This window comes from Cryptomeria japonica, chromosome 10, assembly GCF_030272615.1.
Source record: "Cryptomeria japonica chromosome 10, Sugi_1.0, whole genome shotgun sequence".
NCBI lineage: Eukaryota > Viridiplantae > Streptophyta > Pinopsida > Cupressales > Cupressaceae > Cryptomeria > Cryptomeria japonica.
Genome location: NC_081414.1, coordinates 362,110,174 through 362,129,234, shown reverse-complemented (window position 1 = coordinate 362,129,234; position 19,061 = coordinate 362,110,174).

Sequence of the window (19,061 nt, the reverse complement as noted above, 5' to 3'; positions counted from 1 at the left end):
TTTCTGTTCAGGGGCGGTTATGCATGTTTGGTGTATTTTGGAGCTGTTAGTAGAGTCGTGGGCTCTATTATTCTTGTTTTTTTCTTGTTGTAGGGGTTCAGAACTTTTAAGAAAAACAATTAAGGATCTTTCATATTTTCAGCTGTTATAGTTTCTCAAGAGGAAGGTCAATCAAGATTGTGCCTGCAGCCTTTGTGATTACCTCTTTTTGGGTTCTTAAATAGGCTTTTATGTGCTTTGTTCCTATATTTTGATGACTTTAGAGATATCTATCTAATACTCTATCGATTAAACTATGTTCTGCACTTGTTATCTGGTGGATGCATGATATGTGGTTCTTTATGTTTCTTCAAAGGAGTCTTAATTATATCTTAATTTATGTCCTGTTTGGGCATGTATATTGTTGAATGGGATTTAAAACCATGTGTTTCCTAGTTTTATATGCTATCTGCTTTTTATGAAATGTTCTAGCGCATCGCCTCCATAGTATAGATCATTTTATTTTAAGTTTCCTTCTTTTCCCTTTTCCCTTTTTCCAAAATCCCCAAGGAAGAGTCGGCTTCTCAATCTGATGGTTATTCAGTGAATTTCGCGCAGTAGGTCCCCCATCACTGAATTTCCCATTAGGCTGTTTGTTTTTCAAAGTAAAATTTAGAGTCAACAGTTGTTTTTTTGGCACACTCAGTGGGACCTCAAGTTCAAATATAATTCTGAGCTAGTTTATGAGTCATAGGCTTGTCAACAGGAGTTAGACAACTTTAAATCCTCACCTTCTCTTACCACCTCTGGTGACCGTTCATTCAACCGCATCTTCATTCTCATAGAGTTTTCCCACTTTCCCTGCAGTCACCCATGCAATAATGGCACACATTCCCCCTAGAAATTTTGTTACCTAGGATAACGAGAGCCCTCTCATTCCCCCAACTCCACCTGTGGTCTAGGGAGCTATCCTTGCAGCTACACTAAAAGCCATACCTAAGTTCACTGGAGAATGTCATAAAACTTCTGGGGAGCATTTACAAGATGTAGCCACGATCTGCAGTGTCCATGGAATTACCGATAGAATGTGTCCTTAAGATTTCTCGTAGCTTCTTTCAAAATAAGAGCTTTAGATTGATTCAGATCGTTGGGCCCTAACACTATAGGAGATTGGGATCAGCTGGGAGACCATTTTTTCCAGAGGTTCTCCGATAAGGCTGACAGATCGTCTTTGATGCACCAATTGATCATAATAAAGAGTGCCCCTCGAGATGCACTAACTGATTTTAATCTAAGGTTTGAACAGACCTGGCAAAGGATACCTTTGTCTACTCATCCCCCAGCAAATATGGCTTTTGTATTCTACTTGAAAGCTTTCAATTCTGACATATCAGTGATGATTCAGTCCCTAGGAGGCAATACGGTCCTGCAAGCATTCAACATAGTAGTCCAAGCGGAAAACAACCTAATCAATATCGGGAAGCTAGCTCTCCACCCTATCATGCCAGTTTTTCCTGAGATATCTCCTCAAGTCTTGGAAGAAGCCACTCCTAGTACATCTTCTCTACAGTCTATATATTCATATCCCACTCCCCCACCATCCTCTTTGGCTGCCGAGGTCAGTGATATGAAGAATCTCTTGAGATCCTTCTTCAATGAGATTGTCAATCTAAAGAGAGCCTAGGTCTTGCCCGCCAAACCTCCCTTCCAGCAAAGTTTCCAAGGGAATCGACCTCCATACCAAGATAACCAACATACGAATCATCGTATTGACAAACCTCCCCAACCGAATGGCCAAATAGTCCCAGTTCCAAATTCGTTGCAAACTGTCTATCCAACCACTGGTAAGGAGCTGAAAGTGGGTCAAAAAAACCTAGCGGATGATACCAATTCCTAGTGCTTTCCATGTAACAATGCTCATGCTCTGAGAAATTTCCCAAGAGGGAACTTGCAACAGAAGGTCGCATAACAAATAAGTATAGGCGTATTGTTGGATGAGTCTGTGTATACATCTTCAGGTATGGATAATGCGGTTTTGGTTGCTCAAATGCAAGGAATGTCATTGCCGTAAGAAATAGAGATCACCCCAGACCATGCGCTTTTCTCATGGATGGAGGACGAGGATGTCGTTCTCACCAACAATGCATCCACTTCAAAGGATGGAGCCCCCTTCATGTAGTCAGATTATAGCCTCTGCTCCAAAAGGAATTTCACTAGTGAGAATGCTGACATTTCAAGAGGAACACCCCTGGACAAATCTCCTGAATGACCAGTGATCAGCTTTGCCTATCCGACAAAAGAGTTCGTCCCCTATAAGCCAAAGGAGCTAAAGATTCCCACACCTCAAATAGTAGACGTGGTGGAACAATTGAAGAAAGCTTCAACTCATGTCTCTTTGTGGGACCTCTTGAGTATTCCTGAGAAAAATGAAAGAGGCCCTGTCTAATGGCAAAAAGGATGCAAGCAGAAGTGCTCCCAAGTCTCCACAGATCAACAAAACGGGTTTCCAACCCACAACAGGCAAGTCACACTCTCCAGCTGTGTTGACTAATCAAGTCCCACCCCCTAAAGTTTAACTAGAAGGTGAGCCTAAATCAAACCCATTTTACCATACCCATATAGTTGGAGATAAACTTTTACATAATTCCATGATAGATTCTAGAGCTAGGACCACTATCATGCCTAAGAAAATCGTCGAGGTGTTGAATATCAGGTATGAACCTTTGAATAAGGTGGTTATGGAGCTTGACAAGAATAGGGTCTAGACCATAGGTCTTATTAAAAGTCTTCCTTTGACCTTATTTGCATGTCCTAGCGTAACAGTGTCCCAAGAAGTAGTGGTCATCGACATCCCTCCCATTTTTCGGGCTTTGTCTTTCTCAAGACTTCATTGCTAAAATAGGAGGCTATTTGTCCTTAGATTGGTCCTATCTCATACTTCCCACCCAACATGGTGCCAAGCTAAAAAACCTCTCAGAACCCCTCCATGTTGAGCATATAGCTGACCAGGCCATGATTAATTTTGAGCGTACTCACACTTCTATATCAAATGAGGAAAGAAAAGTGGTAGAGCTCTTAGAAGATGAAGAAGTGACTAGGGAAATTCCACCCAAGCATGAAGTTTTCCTAAATGAATTCATAGATTTTGATCCCTTTTCTAACTACCATGCCACCGACCTAGGTACCTATTGCATTTTTGATAAAAACCAGATCATCTCAAAGCTTACTAAAGAACCATTTTCTGAAGAGCAGTTATCTTCGACATTGTGGACCCTGTACTTCGACGGTGCAAAATATAGGATGGGCTCTAGAACCAAAATTTATCTCACACCTCCCTCAGGCGAACAAATATTAAAGCCTTTCTGGTTACAATTTGCATGTTCTAATAATGAAGCAAGATACGAGGGACTAATCCAAGGCCTGAGCCTGGCGGAAAGGATGGGCATTAAAAAATTGAAGGTCCTGGGCGATTCTGAACTAGTTGTCCATCAAGTTAAAGGGATATCCAATGCCAAACATGTCCGTATGAGATTCTACCATGCAAGAACGTGGGATCTAATAGAGAGTTTTGATGCTTTTAATATTGTAAGCATCCCCCAGAAATTAAATGTTGGCCATGATTGGATCATAATTTGACCCTGTCGCAGACTTACTCACTGGCTCTCAAGCAGTCTGTGTTGTCATCTGCCTAGCTATTCCTTATAATGATACTCACTGGAAATTTTTTGAGAGTTATGAGCAGATCACTTTATTCATCCAAAATTCAGGAGGATTTGCAGATCAAGTGCAACCTAAGGTGAAAGAAGCCTATGAAGATCAGATCATCTAGCTAAAATCCAACAAGCTTCCTAACGGTTTGATCACTCTGAAGAACCTGTTTGACCATGATGACACTAAGAATGATAAGTGAAAGCTCATGGCCAACAAAGGAGATTATGCCAAAATGTTGGTAGAAAGTGGGAGAGTTCTCAAGGTAGGGAAAGGTATTTCCCCTGAAGACCGAAAGTGATTGGCCAAATAGTGTGATGAATATGAAGACGTCTTGGCTTGGTCTTATGATGATTTAAAAGGATACGATCCTAGCATCATTCAACATACCATTGAGCTCGCGAATGGAGCTAAGTCAGTTCAACAAAAAAAAGGCTGATCAACCCAAAAATTGAGTCCCTCATGGCTCAGGAGCTGAAGAAGCTGATCAAATCAAGGATCGTTTACCCCATAAAGCATAGCACATGGGTATAAAATCTAGTGCCCGTAAGGAAAAAGAATGGAGATATCTAACTCTATGTAGATTTCCAAGATCTAAATCAAGCGTCCCTCAAAGACCACTACCCTTTGCCATCAATGGAGTAATTAATGAGCATGGTGGCAAGGTCACAAATGTTCTTGATGCTCGACAATTTCTTGTGGTATAACCAAGTACTGGTAAAACTAGAAGACCAACACAAGACAACGTTCACCACCAAATGGGGGACGTTCACATACCAAAAGATGACTTTCGGATTGTCAAATTCTAGAGAAAATTTTCAAAGGGCCATGGATTTGACTATCAAAGAACACATTAACAAGATCATTTTGATATACTTGGATGACCTAACTGTATTTTCCAAACACCGAGAGGATCATTATGATCATCTCGAGATAGTGTTCCAAAAATATCTTGAATTTGGGATTTCCCAGAACCCAAAGAAGTGCATCTTAGGTGTCCCTCAAGGAAAGTAACTTGGGCATATAGTATCAAAAGAAGGTGTTTCCATTGACCTAGACAGAGTCAAAGCCATAAAAGACCTTCCCCTTTCGGTCAACAAAAAAGGAGTCCAGTCTTTTTTAGGTAAAGTCAACTTCGTTAGTCATTTCATTTCGGAATTTGTCACAATTATAAGACCCATCACCCTAATGCTAAAAAAGGATATACATTTCAAATGGACTCCTGAAGCCAAAAGATCTTTTGATAGAATCAAAGATGCTATCTGTTCAGCCCTCGTGTTGTCTAACCCAGACATGTCAAAGGACTTCATAATGTATGTCTTCTCTGGCCAGTATAGTATTGCCATGGTCCTAACCTAGAAAGATGTCAAAAAGGGGGGTGAACATCCCATAGCTTTCCATTCAAAGACCCTTAAAGGGTATGAGGCCAAATACAACTTTGTTGAAAAATAGGCCTTAGTCGCAGTGAAGGGACTGAGGAAATTTAGGCATTTCATCGCCTGTAAAAAAACTACGGTGTACGTCGCTCATCCTGCGGTGAGAGAATACATTATGGAGGGTGATATCACCAAAAAAGGGCAAATTGGATAACCAAGATCCTAGAATATGATGTCAACGTCAAGCCAACAAATCTCGTTCACGGGAGGGGCATTTGTGAATATATAGTTCAAGGATGCGAACCTCGTGAAGATGGAATGGCTATGGAGGAGTCTGTTATGTTTTCACTTGTTGCTCCACAAGCTTGTTGGATCGAGGCTAGGAAGCAATTCATGAAGACCAGGATTTTTCCTGAGGATCTCCCTCCCGAAAAGAGAAGGTTTTATAGACTCCAAAACATCGGTTTCCATTTGATAGATGGAGTTCTCTTCAAGAGAAATTTTGATGGAATCTTGCTCCGCTGTGTAGGTCGGAGCCAAGTGGATAAAATCCTACATGAATTCCACTATAGCTCGTCGGGAGGCCATTTCTTCACACCTACAAATACTATCAAAATTGCCCAAGCTGGATATTTTTGGCCTTCTATGTATAAGGACAAACACAATTTGGTAAGGGAATGCAAGGAGTGCCAATATTACACTGGCAGGAGCAAAAGAGCTGCAATGCCCCTCAGGCCTATGTCAGTAGAAGAGCCTTTCGCATAGTGGGGTCTCGATTTCATCAGAATGATCAATCCCCCCAGTTTGGCCGAACACAAGTGGATCTTGACCGCCACCGACTATTTCAACAAATGGTTTGAAGTTGTTCCTTTGAGGAACTCATCAGAAAGTGAAGTGTTGGCTTTCCTAGAGGACCTGGCATGCCGATATGATTCTCCCAAAACTATCATATCAGATAAGGCGTGTGCATTCACCAGCTTGCGAATTACCCAATTTGCCCTCGACAGAGGTATCTATCTTAAAACCTCTTCTAATTACTATCCTCAGGGGAATGGACTTACTGATTCCACTAACAAGAACTTGATCAGACTTATTAAAAGGATAGGTTTGAATATAAGAGGGAGTCGCACCATCATTTGAGAAGCTCATTATGGGCAGACCGTATAAAACCTAAAGAAATCCTAAAAAACTCTCTATATAAGCTGGTATATGGAAAAGATGCACTTTTCCCCATGTCTCTAGAGATCCCAGCCCCGCAACTATTGAAGTCCATGGAGGTGGCGGAGAATAGCCCTATGGCCGTAAGATTAGCAGAGATTATGGAGCTAGATGAGGCAAGGGAGATAGTCTTTGCAGCTCTCCAAGATAGGCAGAAAACCATCAAAAGGTGGTTTGACGATAAAAAGAGCTCCAATCCAGTTTTCAACCTTGGGGACCTCGTGCTGAAGTACAATGAAAGGGTGGTGAAGCTCGACCAACATGCCAAGTTAGATTTCCTATGGGAAGGGCCTTTCCACATTCTAAATTGCAAAGGTTTCAACACATTTGAACTCGAAGACATGAATGGAGACCCCCTCTAGATTCCGGTTAATGGTTTCCACCTCAAGTCGTTTCACTAAGCTTTCTCTTTTCATTTAGTGTATATATTGTGAATAGTTATTTTGAGTGCCTAAATTATTTCATTTATTCCCCAAGCTAGTGACAAAGTAAAATAAATTGCAAAGAATGCCAAAGTTGAGCAAAGAAAAAGAAAGTTCATTATATTAAGCATTCTGGTATTTCTGTTACAATTAGAGAGCAGGCTCTTAGCCCCTCCTTTTTACAAAGCAATAAAGAAAAAATCAAGTAGCGGTGGATCATCACTGGTTCATTGATCTTCCACATCCTCATCTTCATCCATGAGGAATTCTAAATTCTCACCATCATCAGAAGAGTCCCCTCCTTTCGACCACTCAGGGTCAGAATTACTTCTAGGCTCCCCGGGTAGGAAAACAACAACTAGGTTTGGCCATTTATGTGGTGTCAGAACCTGAGGGAAGATATAGTCCCTGAATTCAGTATACCATTCAATATCTTCAGGGAAGAGGACTATCAGATTAACATGCAAAAGGAATTCTACAGCAAGCTTAGCGCAATACCGATGGGAAGACAATGCCATTGTTTTCAACCCACTGATGAGTGGATACCAAGCTACTTCCTCATTGTGAGTGATGAACCTTTCTAGGTTAGATGGAAGTGAGAGCCCTTGAAAAGGGACATGATATGCAATCACATCCTCCAGTCCGCCCAGGTAGTCTTGGGAAAAGAGAGCCCTGGTCAGCTGTGAAGCTAGCAACCCAAGCTGACCACAATCTAGTAGCGAAGCTATAAAACATAAGCAGATATCTGTGCTCACTCGGTACCGATCTGCATTATCAATAAAATCCTCTCCAAGCACCCACTTAATGGCAACAATAATCAGAGGATTTTTTCTCCGTGTCATCAACTGTAATCTTTGATCAGAGATATTCCCTAAGAAAGCGACCTGCGCTTTGCTGCTGACAAGGCTGACTGGATTATCCATGGCTGTAGAAACTTCATCGTTGAAGCTTGCACTATACAAAAGGAATGTCCGAAAAAACATATTTATAGAAAAATTACATCTTGAGATGACAAATGCTTGAGGTACCAACCTTCCCAAACTCCAATGCTCCTATCATGTTTCCATTAATTCACATCAAGTGAATGAGCTTGGATTTAGAATTGGCAATGTCTTGCCAAGTACCTTGAAGGAGTCGATGTAAGCAGATGCCACGCGTATGTACAGGTACATCATGTTTTAAATCTCAACCTCCGCAGGACTGTCTCAACTTGCGCAAACTTCACTTCCTATCAATTCTCTCAATTAAAGAAAAGATTTGTTCAGACATGCTTTTTCCCTCAAGCGAACTCAAGCAATGGCGGGTTAACTAAATGCAATCTTGGGAAGCAGGAATGGTGGTACTCATCATCCTCAGGAGTTTATTGCAACTACAAAATGAGAAGGCATGCGTGTAGGTGGGTGCTTGCCATTAAGCATTCGCTTTGCAAAAATCTAGGTGTGTAGTGCATTTAAAGAGTGAAGTTAATCCCTCTTCTTCATTTCATCATCTTTTCGTAACTTAAGTGCTTTTCCCCGTCAAATTGTTGAAAATTTTGATAGAAGGAAAGTCACAGCCTGCAATGGAGGCCGAAGCAACACCTTCAGGCTTCGCTCATGGAGGTTTCTAGGCGGGCATCTTCGAAGAGCTCTCATATTCTTCACATTCCATTCCCCTAAAGGCAAAGTATCTGAGAACGAAGATCAAGACCAAAACAACCACTCGAATTGCATCTGCTATTCTGGACTCTTTGGAGAATGTTTTCAAGCCCAAGGTTCATAAGTAGCCTAAAAGCCTCAGAGAGGCCACATGCAGTAGAATGCTAAATCATAGAATAGAGCCTCAACCCATGGCAGTTCATCTTTGGAATAGTGGCACCCCCAATTTGTGGTTCCCATGGTCCCATATTTCCCTGAGCTCATAGCGTCTTGCGCTGATGTTTTTGACCCCACCACCTACTCTATCAATGACTCCCTCTTGAAGGTGGTGATATCTCCAAAGGTTGTTAGAGATATGATGTGCTGCCCTATTTTTGAAGGGATGGAGGTTTTCTCAGAAAGTTCAATGGAGGAATTATTGGGCACTAGGGGAGATGCATTGACCTTCTGTCAAAGCCTGCTCAATCAGAATCTGTTGTCCAGACTTCCAAAGTTTCCCCTATCATATAGCGACTTGAGGCAAGAAAATCTCAAGGACATTTCCTCTATTCTTGCATGGCTGTGCTGTTATGATAATGACCGAGATATTTCAGCCGCAATGATGTGATTTCTCTTTAAGTGCAGAAAACAAAGGGAACCTTTCCATTTTGACTTCTCAATCACTATGGCTAGATCCATAGTTAAGCAATTATCAAAATTCTAATAGTTGCGGTGCTTCAGGTTTTCTTTGGTTCTAGTCCATCTACTCTTGCACCAAAATGAGGCTTTCTTCAACGAGTTCATGTGGTTGGCTATTTGTGATGAGTCAGGGAATAGAATGTCGATGTCCACCTGGACACCCCTCTTTCTAGCCTCTTATGATGCATATCAGTTTTCAGACTTCTTCTTGACTCCCATGCTCAAATATCTTGGTTCAATCCCCAATGAACCATTAGCCTGCTTCTCCTAGGTTTAGATGAACTTGATGCAGAATGAGCATCCCCCTTGTGACTGGTTCATAGGTCACAACTTTTCCTTCATTTGAGTGCATGGGTTCTCCAAAGAGCCATTCCATCTGCCTACCTATGTTACCGAGTGAACCCTGGCTCTCAAAATCGCGTGACTATTGGTGAGAATTGAAAGGGCTATTGGGGTACGTTAGCATGATACCTCCATTACTAAAGATCATGAGGATATTCACCCAATCACTCTAGTACACAAGAACATTGCGGAAGAGGTCCTGATGTCTAAGATGGCTCAACTCGGTCTAGTAGTTATTTGTGAATCCTGGAGTTATGACCCTAATGGCTGCCTCAACAAGAGAAAGAATGTTGTAAAGCACGAGCCTCGAAACTCACGGGAGGAGCGTACAAACCCTAGGGTTGATGACCCGAGTGTGTATGTGGGTCCTAATGATTTTCCTATTTCCTGTCTTAAGAAGCCCCGCATGGTTGATTTTTTACTCACCCCTACAAAGATTCAATCCCAAAAAGTCTATCCCTCGAGTGATGCTAGAAAGTATGAAAACTTTAGCTTGGCCCAAGAAAAAGAGGGAAGACTTTTGGGTCTACCGGCAAGAGGTGAGTCATCCTAGAACTAACATTGGAAATTCACCTTTGGATGAGCGGTTCAAGCAGGAATGGTGTCAGTTAAATAAATCCGATGATGAAAGAAATGACAACTCCTCACATGGGGACTCATCCCCCAAGGTGGCCCTGCGGCAGAGGGTAGAGGTTATAATTGTTGAAGGGCAAGATCTAGAGCCTCAAATTCTCCTTCCCTTAGATAGTTTAGCTTGCAGGCCCCATTCCCAGGCAAGTAAAAGGCAATCCGAGAAGTAGTCACATGACTCCCCTCCGAAGAAAAGGAACCATCCTAGCGAAAAGAAAAGGAGGAGTTCACCTTCTCAAATCCCTGAAACATCCTCAAATCTTCAGCAATTGGCGCCTTCCACGACTCAAGTACATCCTCCTTTATCCTTGTCTCTTGCTTAGGTTGTTTCTTCAACTATCCCCATCACCACAATCCAAGCCCCAGTTCCTACTGCCCTCACCTTTGCCTCTACTGGGACATCGGTTGAACCCCAAAATGTATTCCCAAAGGCCTCCATTCCTTTCCTGGCCTCTTCTTTTATCCCCGCAGATTTTCCTACACAGATGTTTGAAGCAACCTTTGTGTTGTGTAGGCTAGATTTTGGAGAGTCCCCTCCTCTAGTTATAGGAATAGCATCCACAAGCCCTTTTCCGTCAGGAGCTCCCCCCTTCATCCCATTATTTTTCCTGTCAGCTCAGGCTCATCCCATCCAGACTACTTTCGTTGGCCCTATTTCATAGTTTCCCTTTGTGGTCCCCCCTGAAGCATCTTTTGCAGGTCAGGTTATTGACAACCCAAATGATTTCCAGCAACAAGTTGCTTGTTCTAAGACTACTCGCCTTGGTAAGACAGGAAAGTGAAAAGAAAAAGAGGGCACCTGTCCAACCCGTCCTCATCTACAAACACATTTTAGTGAGGAGAAAGATTTCCTTTTCTTTGCAAATTTTTCCCCAAGGTTGACAAGCCAGAGTCTCAGATGAGACCAAATGACTACACATTATATGCTATATCTTCGGATTTCATCAAAAAGATCCACCGTCTGGAAAAGATCCAAGTGGAAAATGCCAATCTCTGAGAATTCCTGACCCAACAAAGAAAAGAAGATAAGGCTTGGAGCTTAGAAATAAATTGCCTGCAAAGTCTGCTGGCCCAAGCCAATTCAAAAAAAGGGACGTTGTAGCTAGCCTTTAACAATGTAGGCTCTCAGTTGAAGGGCCAAGAGGCGATGCCAAACCTGGCTTTGAAGGAGTTGCAAGAGAAGGACTTAGAGATCAACAATTAAAGGAGACTTCTAGAGTTGCTACTCAGGTGCAAGTGCAGCTATGTGAAGAGATCACTTGAAGGAGGATTACATCTGGCAGTTGAGTGAGGCTCAAGTGTTATTGTCTGAGAAAAAGATGAGATTTGAGGCAGATCTGAAAGCAAAAGAGGCTAGCCTCAGAAAATCTGATAAGCGCCTTCTAGAGGTGGAGGCTCTTTTGTGACATGAACAAGATCAAACATCGCAACTTTAGCAAACGGTGCAAGATGGAGAGACCAAAATCCTCACCCTAGAGAATCAGATGATTATTAAATAGAACAAATGTAGGGAGCTGTAGTAAGAAGTGATTGCAAATGGTGATGAGGTCTTGCGATTGATGGGCATTCCGCCCTCGGTGCAGGTTTCTTAGGACTTTTTGATAATTATAGTAGAATTGTATGCTTCACACTAGGAGAAGATTAATCAATATGGCCCCTCACTTTAGCCTGTGCTAAGATTCATTTGAGAAGCACAATCCCTTTGTGTGGAAGCGGAAGCTCTAGTAAATAGTTCAATGGTTGTCTTGGGTCCCAACATCCGTATGGCTCAGGACTTGATCCAAATGTTGTATATAGCTCAAGATGATGAACTAAGAGAGAAGGGAATAGTCGATCGTAATCAGCTGATCAAAAGGATGAATGTTTTCATCAATCACCACAGAATGGTCATGCATATATCAGTTGCACTAGAGCCATTACAAATCGTTGTCTCAGACATCAAGCAACGTATAGAAAGGTTTGTTTCGCTAGGCTTGTCTTCCCCTTTCTCTGCTAATGGTTCTGTATTAGGGGTTGAACAATTATCAAATCAAATTGAGCACCTACAACAAGATAGATCTTTCATCCAGAGCCTGAATGACCCTGTTTTAGCCGAGGACATAGAGCGTCTTCTACATCCCCTTGCTTAACTCTACGCTCTTTTGAAGTTGGTCCATGATGAACCCATAGGCTTATCATTTGGTGAGGTCATCTTCTTGGATCAACACTATCAGAATCTGGATGTGCAAGCGTTGCCTTCTAAGGAAGATTGGTTGTTATTGCAGCAGGTCTCCGACCTGCTCCATCTTATCTTAGCATGAAGTCTGGTCTCCGAACCAGTAATTTTGGGTTTCTGTATTCCACAGGCAGAATTCCCCCTGCTAGTCGCCAAGAAATGTTCACATTAAAATCCCGGGGCAAGTTTTTGGCCAAAGTATGTTCTTTTTCCCTCTTAGCTTTCCAGTAGTGTGTGGCATTAAGGACAATCGTTAGGTCATCATTACCCCCAGCGGTCCGTGTTTTGCGTTTGAGGATTGGAGTAGCGTGATGATGAAAAATGGAAAGGTTTTGTTGATTGGGCCTTTTTTCGAGGCCCACCTTGTAGCACAAATGGGAAAAGAGCACCTGGCATCTTCATGTTGGTGGATGCGTTTCTTTTTTAAGAGATTTTTCTAAAGAGGTCTCCATGCTTGTCGTGTTTTCTTCTATTGTTAGCAAAATATTTTCTATTTTGGCAGGTATGAAGATCATCGTAGGCGAGAATCAGAGCCTCGGGGCCATTTTGCTGGGTGTGACCTCACGGAATGACACAGCTTGCTTTTTCCTTTCAGGGGCAGTTATGCATGTTTGGCGTATTTTGGAGTTGTTAGCAAAGCCACAGTCTCTATTTATGCTTGTTTTTTTTTTCCTCTTATAGGGGTTCAAATCTTTTAAGAAAAATAATTGAGGATCTTAGATAATTTCAGCTGTTATAGTTTCTCAAGAGGAAGGTCAATCAAGATTGTGCCTGCAACCTTTGTGATTACCTCTTTTTGGGTGCTTAAATAGGCTTTTCGGTGCTTTGTTCCTGTATTTTGATGACTTTAGAGATATCTATCTAATACTTTGCCAATTAAACTATGTTCCGCACTTGTTATCTGGTGGATGCATGATATGTGGTTCTTTATGTTTCTTCAAATGAGTCTCAATTGTATCTTAATTTATGTTTTGTTCGAGCATGTAGATTGTTGAATGTACTTTAAAATTGTGTGTTTCCTGGTTTTATATACTATCTTCTTTTTATGAAATGTTATGGCGCATTGCCTCCATAGCATAGATCATTTTATTTTAAGTTTCCTTCTTTTCCCTTTTCCCAAACCCCCCAAGGAAGAGTCAGCTTCTCAATTTGGAGGTTATTCAGTGAATTCCGCACAGTAGGTCCCCCATCACTGAATTTCCCATAAGGCTGTTTGTTTTTCAAAGTAAAATTAAGAGTAAACCATTCTTTTGGGCCTAAGGATAACAAAAATAAAATTGAGGAAAATATAAATAAAATTGAGGATAACAGAAATAAACTTGAGAAAAAGAAAACGATACGAAGGTTTTCTCAAAAAAGGGGTTCTCAAACCCACTTTTATGCTAGGGTTATGTATGGTAGACCAAATGTTTCACTCATTACTTATAATGAGTTTAGTCATCAAGATGCTAATGGTGAATTTTGTCATGGAAAGGATGACCCTTCTGGTGATCCAAGGAGTAGTGTTGCACCAAGACTATCAAATGAATATAAATTATATATTGAATCCTTATTACTGATGGGTGTGGGAATTGACACAATATGTGAACAACACTATAGATCATGGTTTGACAAATTTGATGAATAAGAGGGACACATGTTTGTTGAGGAAAGATGTATTAAATGCATGGAAAAGAGTAGGCTCCCTTCGATCACAAAAAAATGAAGATGATGCAAAAAGTGTATGTATGTGGCATGTAGAGGAGAAAGATAAATTCTACTATAAAACACCAAACAATGAAGAAAATATTGCATTTATCATAGGCATGCAAACACCATGGATGCGAGAGATGATGGTGAAACATTCACATGACTCAATTATTGCAATGGATTCCACATTCTCAACAAACAAAAATGGGGTAAGTAGAACCATATTGATTGTATTTATGGATGTTAATTTATTTATTGGTTTATTTTATCTAAAAAATTAATTTATCAATGGTTTATTCATGTGTAGTATCAGTTCTATACCTTACTTATATTTGATGAACAAGAGGCTGGTGTACCTGTTGCATGGGCCATATCTTTGAGAAATAAAGTTGAGGATATAAATGAATGGATAATAGAGGTTTACAAAAGAGGGAAACAATATAAAGAAGATTGGCATGTCAATGCAATCATGACAGATGATGCTAGTGCCGAGATTGAAGCAATCAAGTTCTATTCTAGTCTTAGTTTATGTTTATAAGATTATAATTTCTTAATATTTCATTTATGAAAATTTATATTTCCTAATTTTTAATATAAACTAGTTTCAATTTAACAACTAATTTTGTTGGAATCCTAGTTATGAATTTTGATAATGTAACTTGTAGGTCATCCTTTGATTGTTGATTTATGTTATGCATTTTCCATGTACGTAGGGCATGGTTGAAGAATGTGTATAGGTAAGTCAATCTTTAATTAAAACGTATGGTAAATTACATGTGTCAACATCATAATTTGATATTCTATTATATAAGCCAAGTATGTCAGTAATAAGGATGCTGCAACACATATATTTGATAGATTGTGTGAGATTACGTACACAAGAAGTGATAATAAGGGCATCGCTACTCACCTGATTAAAAATTTCATTGAGGAATTCAAAGAAGAGAAGAAATTTATTGATTACTTTCAAAATACTTGGTGTTATGATGAAAGTCATATTGGTAAGATAATCAAGTTATCAATTATGGTTTCTATGCATTTTCATAATTTATGTTGTTTATCAAGTATATGCTAAGACATCATTATGTTTGTTTATATAGCGATGTGAGAAAAAAACTTTTGAAAATTCTCTCATGCAAATCAAGAAACTGATGCTTCTATAGATTCATACCACTCCCACATTAAGAGTCACTATTTAAGTGATCATTCTAAGAAATGCACAAGGAGAATGGATTGTCTTATTCATACACTTCTTCATAGGGTAGAGTTATTCTACAAAAATAAATGATATTTATTGTACTGCCCCTCCCTCTTTTGGCTTGTCAGACCTTGTGATTTTTGTTGTGGTTCGACCCTGATTTTGGTATTGGTCGATTTTGGTTTTGGAGTGTGAGGCTTGTTTATGTTTCTTCGATTTCTATATGACTATGATGTTACATATTATGTGTTGGGTCAAAATAGTGATGTTATGTGATGTATCCTTGTTTGGTATGTGTGTTAGATGATTATAGATGTATATCTTCCTTGATCTTGTGTTTCTTATTATCTCTGATGTGTTTATGTGGTTGTGATCATTATTTGAATGGCATTGTCCTTGATGGAAACATATGATGTAGGTTATGATGGGATTAGTAGATGTATTCATACATGATATTTTATTAGTTTATTTATGAGTTTCTTTATATTTATTGTTGTATACTGACTTGATGTACACTTCTTCCATGTTTGATGTGCTTGGGTAAGGGGGAAGAGTGCCACGCTGCTCTCTACAGGAAAACTACGTCGCTTCCATTCCCTACTCACGATATGATATTTTATGGTTCATATATATATGTATGCTCGACAGTTTGTTTATGCAGCTGCAGGTACTGAGCATCGACTCCACCTGAACCTTTAGGTCTGAACATGCTCTCCAAGCCAATGGTAAAGTGGACAAGGAGATATCAGTCAGACCCTCGTCAGGCACCCTAGTTCCTTTTTTGTCAATTCTTGTCAGTCGTCACCCTTTGTTAGTACTTGGTGTTTTGAATTGTTGTATAATTCTTTCTCTTTCTTATAGTTAGTAATATTTAAAAATGATTATTATTTTACCCCCCCTTCTCAGTATTTGGGATGTAGTGGCTAATTTATTTAATTAATTAATAAGTTGGAAAATTGGTGGAACTTTAAGATTTAAATTATTTAATTAATTTGAAAATAATATTTGTGTTTTTAAAGATTAATTAATTATAATTAATTTTAGTTTTTCTTTTGACTTATTTATTAAGTAACTTGAGGACTTAGATTAATTTATTATTTAGTAGGATTAATTGATTAGAAATTATAATTGAATATTTTGGTAATAAACTATTCTAAAGTCAATTATCTCCTTTTTGTTTTTAGAATATATATATATATATATATATTAAAGAAAAGAATTAATATTAAATTAGAATATGTGCATGTGAGTGGGAGTTGCAAATTAATAAATAAAATAATTAATTTTTTTAATTAAGGGAGGAATCTGCATGTTGAGAGTTACATTTTGGAAAATATATTTTATTTGGCTTTCTTTGCTTTTTGAAAAAAAAAAAAAAGCCAGCGGTTGCCGGGAATGCTCTTTCTCTGTATTTTTTTTATTTTTTCTATGTTGGCAATTGATACTCATCGAATTCATTTTGTTGTCATTGATGGCAACAAGATCAGATGGAAGTCATATGTCGACACTAGGAGGCATTTATCGGCAAACACCGGCCTTGGAGTATCCAGGGTTACACCGACATCAAGTACTTCAAGGAAGTCGACATCAAGGAAGATTTATTTAGAAAAACATTTTGTAATTATTATCGAGGCCGACATTGAATATCTTTTGTAATGTATTGTTAGCCGACATAAGGGGTATTGTTTGTAATGGGTATATAGGTTAGTCTGCTAGGTCATTTTGATAAGTGTGTGACATAGGAGAATATAGAAGAACTGTATAATGCAAAGTATATGTATGTAGATCATTTGCATGTGAATGTTATATCATGCAATGATCTGTAGATAGTTTGAAAGCATTCTTGGAGGAGAAGAGATACCGGTAGTAGTGTTCAGGGTTTATGAACTGGTACAGAGCAGAGCTAGAACCGAAACTCTATTTGGCATAGCAGATGCATTTTGTGAGTTCATTTTCATTGTCTTACTTCAACAGAAGCTTGTAGTCAGTGAGACTCTTTAGTGATGAGCAATGTGCTCTAGGCAGTGTTCCTTCCTACATGTGCAGGCCCCCATTATATGTAATATCTTTTCATATGGCCAGTGAACTCATATTGTGGGTCACAAATCCCACCATAGTTTTTCCTCTTTGAGGTATTCCACATATAAATTCTATGTGTTATGGTGTTCATTCATGTGGATGGTTTATTTTCTTCAAGTTATATGTTTATTTGTTTACTAGGTTATATGTGTATGGTATAAAAGGATTAAATCTTACTATACCCGCAGAACATTGATTCACCCCCCCTTCTCAGTGTTCTTGGATCCCAACAATTGGTATCAGAGCCTAGTACTCGGAAGAAGTTTAACAACTTGAGGAAGATCCTCAAACCTAAATCTTTGAACATGGCTATGGAAAAGCAACTTGAGATGGCTCTTGAGGATTATGATGTTGAAAGGATGAAGAACTTGAAATTGCAAGATGAATTGAATTCTACAAATGAATTCATTCTTGTCCTGCAAGAAAGGTTATCATCTTCTCAAGCCAAGAGAAAGGAAATTTTGCAAAACCCAGATGACGAGGAGAAGAATGCACTTAAGGAACAATGTCAGAAACTAAGCCAAACAAACATGCACATGAAGAATGAAATGCAAGACCTAACTATGAGGTTATCAAAATATATTGAGGACAGAAAGAAGAAGGAAGATAATCTTGTTATATCTTTGAAGAACAAATTTGATGAATGTGGCAGATTGACTCATTAGAATAATCTGTTGAGAACTAATTTGGCACACTCCTGGAACAATGAACAAGAACTTGAAAGACAAACAACTACTCTGAGAGATGATTTGACTACTGCAAGTGAGTATAAAGAAAAATTTAGGATTAGTGCAGCATAGTTGGAAGACTTATTGAAAAGACAAAGGCAGATTGATGATTCTAGAGGACTTGGATTTGTACAAGGTGAAAGATCTGGTACTGCAAATCAAGATTAGATAACCGGTATGCAGAACACGTCAGGATAGAGGAAACTAGTAAGGCAATCTAATGCTTATAAATTCAATGGTAGTTGTTTTTTTTGTAATAAATTTGGGCACATGGATAAACAATATAGAAATAAAGAAAATCAAAACTACAATTTTGTTCCCGGTCAATGCACAAATTGCAAAAAGTATGGTCATAGAGCAGAAGATTGCAGAATGAATATTAAATGTCATGCATGTGGAATGTTTGGACATTTTTCTAATCACTATAGGTCAAGGAATGACACCGGATATGTTAAAAGCAATTCAAAAGAAAAATGTTACATGCTATGCATGCAACAAAATAGGTCATATTGTTAAGTACTGCAGAAGCAAGACTAAACCAATTAGCAATGATAAAGATAATGAAAAAGGAAAGTAGAAGGTAGATGAAATACAACAAGATCACACCAAGAGATGGGTTAGAAATTCTGAAGAACCAAGTGGAAATGCAACAACACCGGTAACTCCACTGGTAAAACAGAGCATTCCTGCACCGACACGAAATTCCACTGGTAACTGAGGCATAGGCCTTTTAAGGGTTGGAAAATTCATTGCAAATATTGCTTATTCCCCTAGAGGAGATCAGAAGAGATCTGGAGAGTTGAGTTCATCATTGTTGAAGGTTCACCCAACATAAGACTGTGAAAGTGACATCCAGTAGGATACATCACGAAGCATTTATGACAGAGAAAGATTAGGTTTTTATTTGCTGATAAAAGGGGAAAGTGAATTTATTTTCCCTCACCTTGCATTCAAACATTCAGAGCGAAGTGAAGGCAAATTTCAGGTGAATTAAGAGCGAGCAAAGGCATTTTGAAAGGATTTCAAATAGTTATCTGAGAAGAACTAAAACTTCCACCAGCGTTCACTTTCAAGTATTCTTTGAAAATGGCATCAGGATCTTCAACTCCCACTTTTATTGCAAATGCAACCATTGGTGAAGTTAAGGATAGGTTGAGGCTTG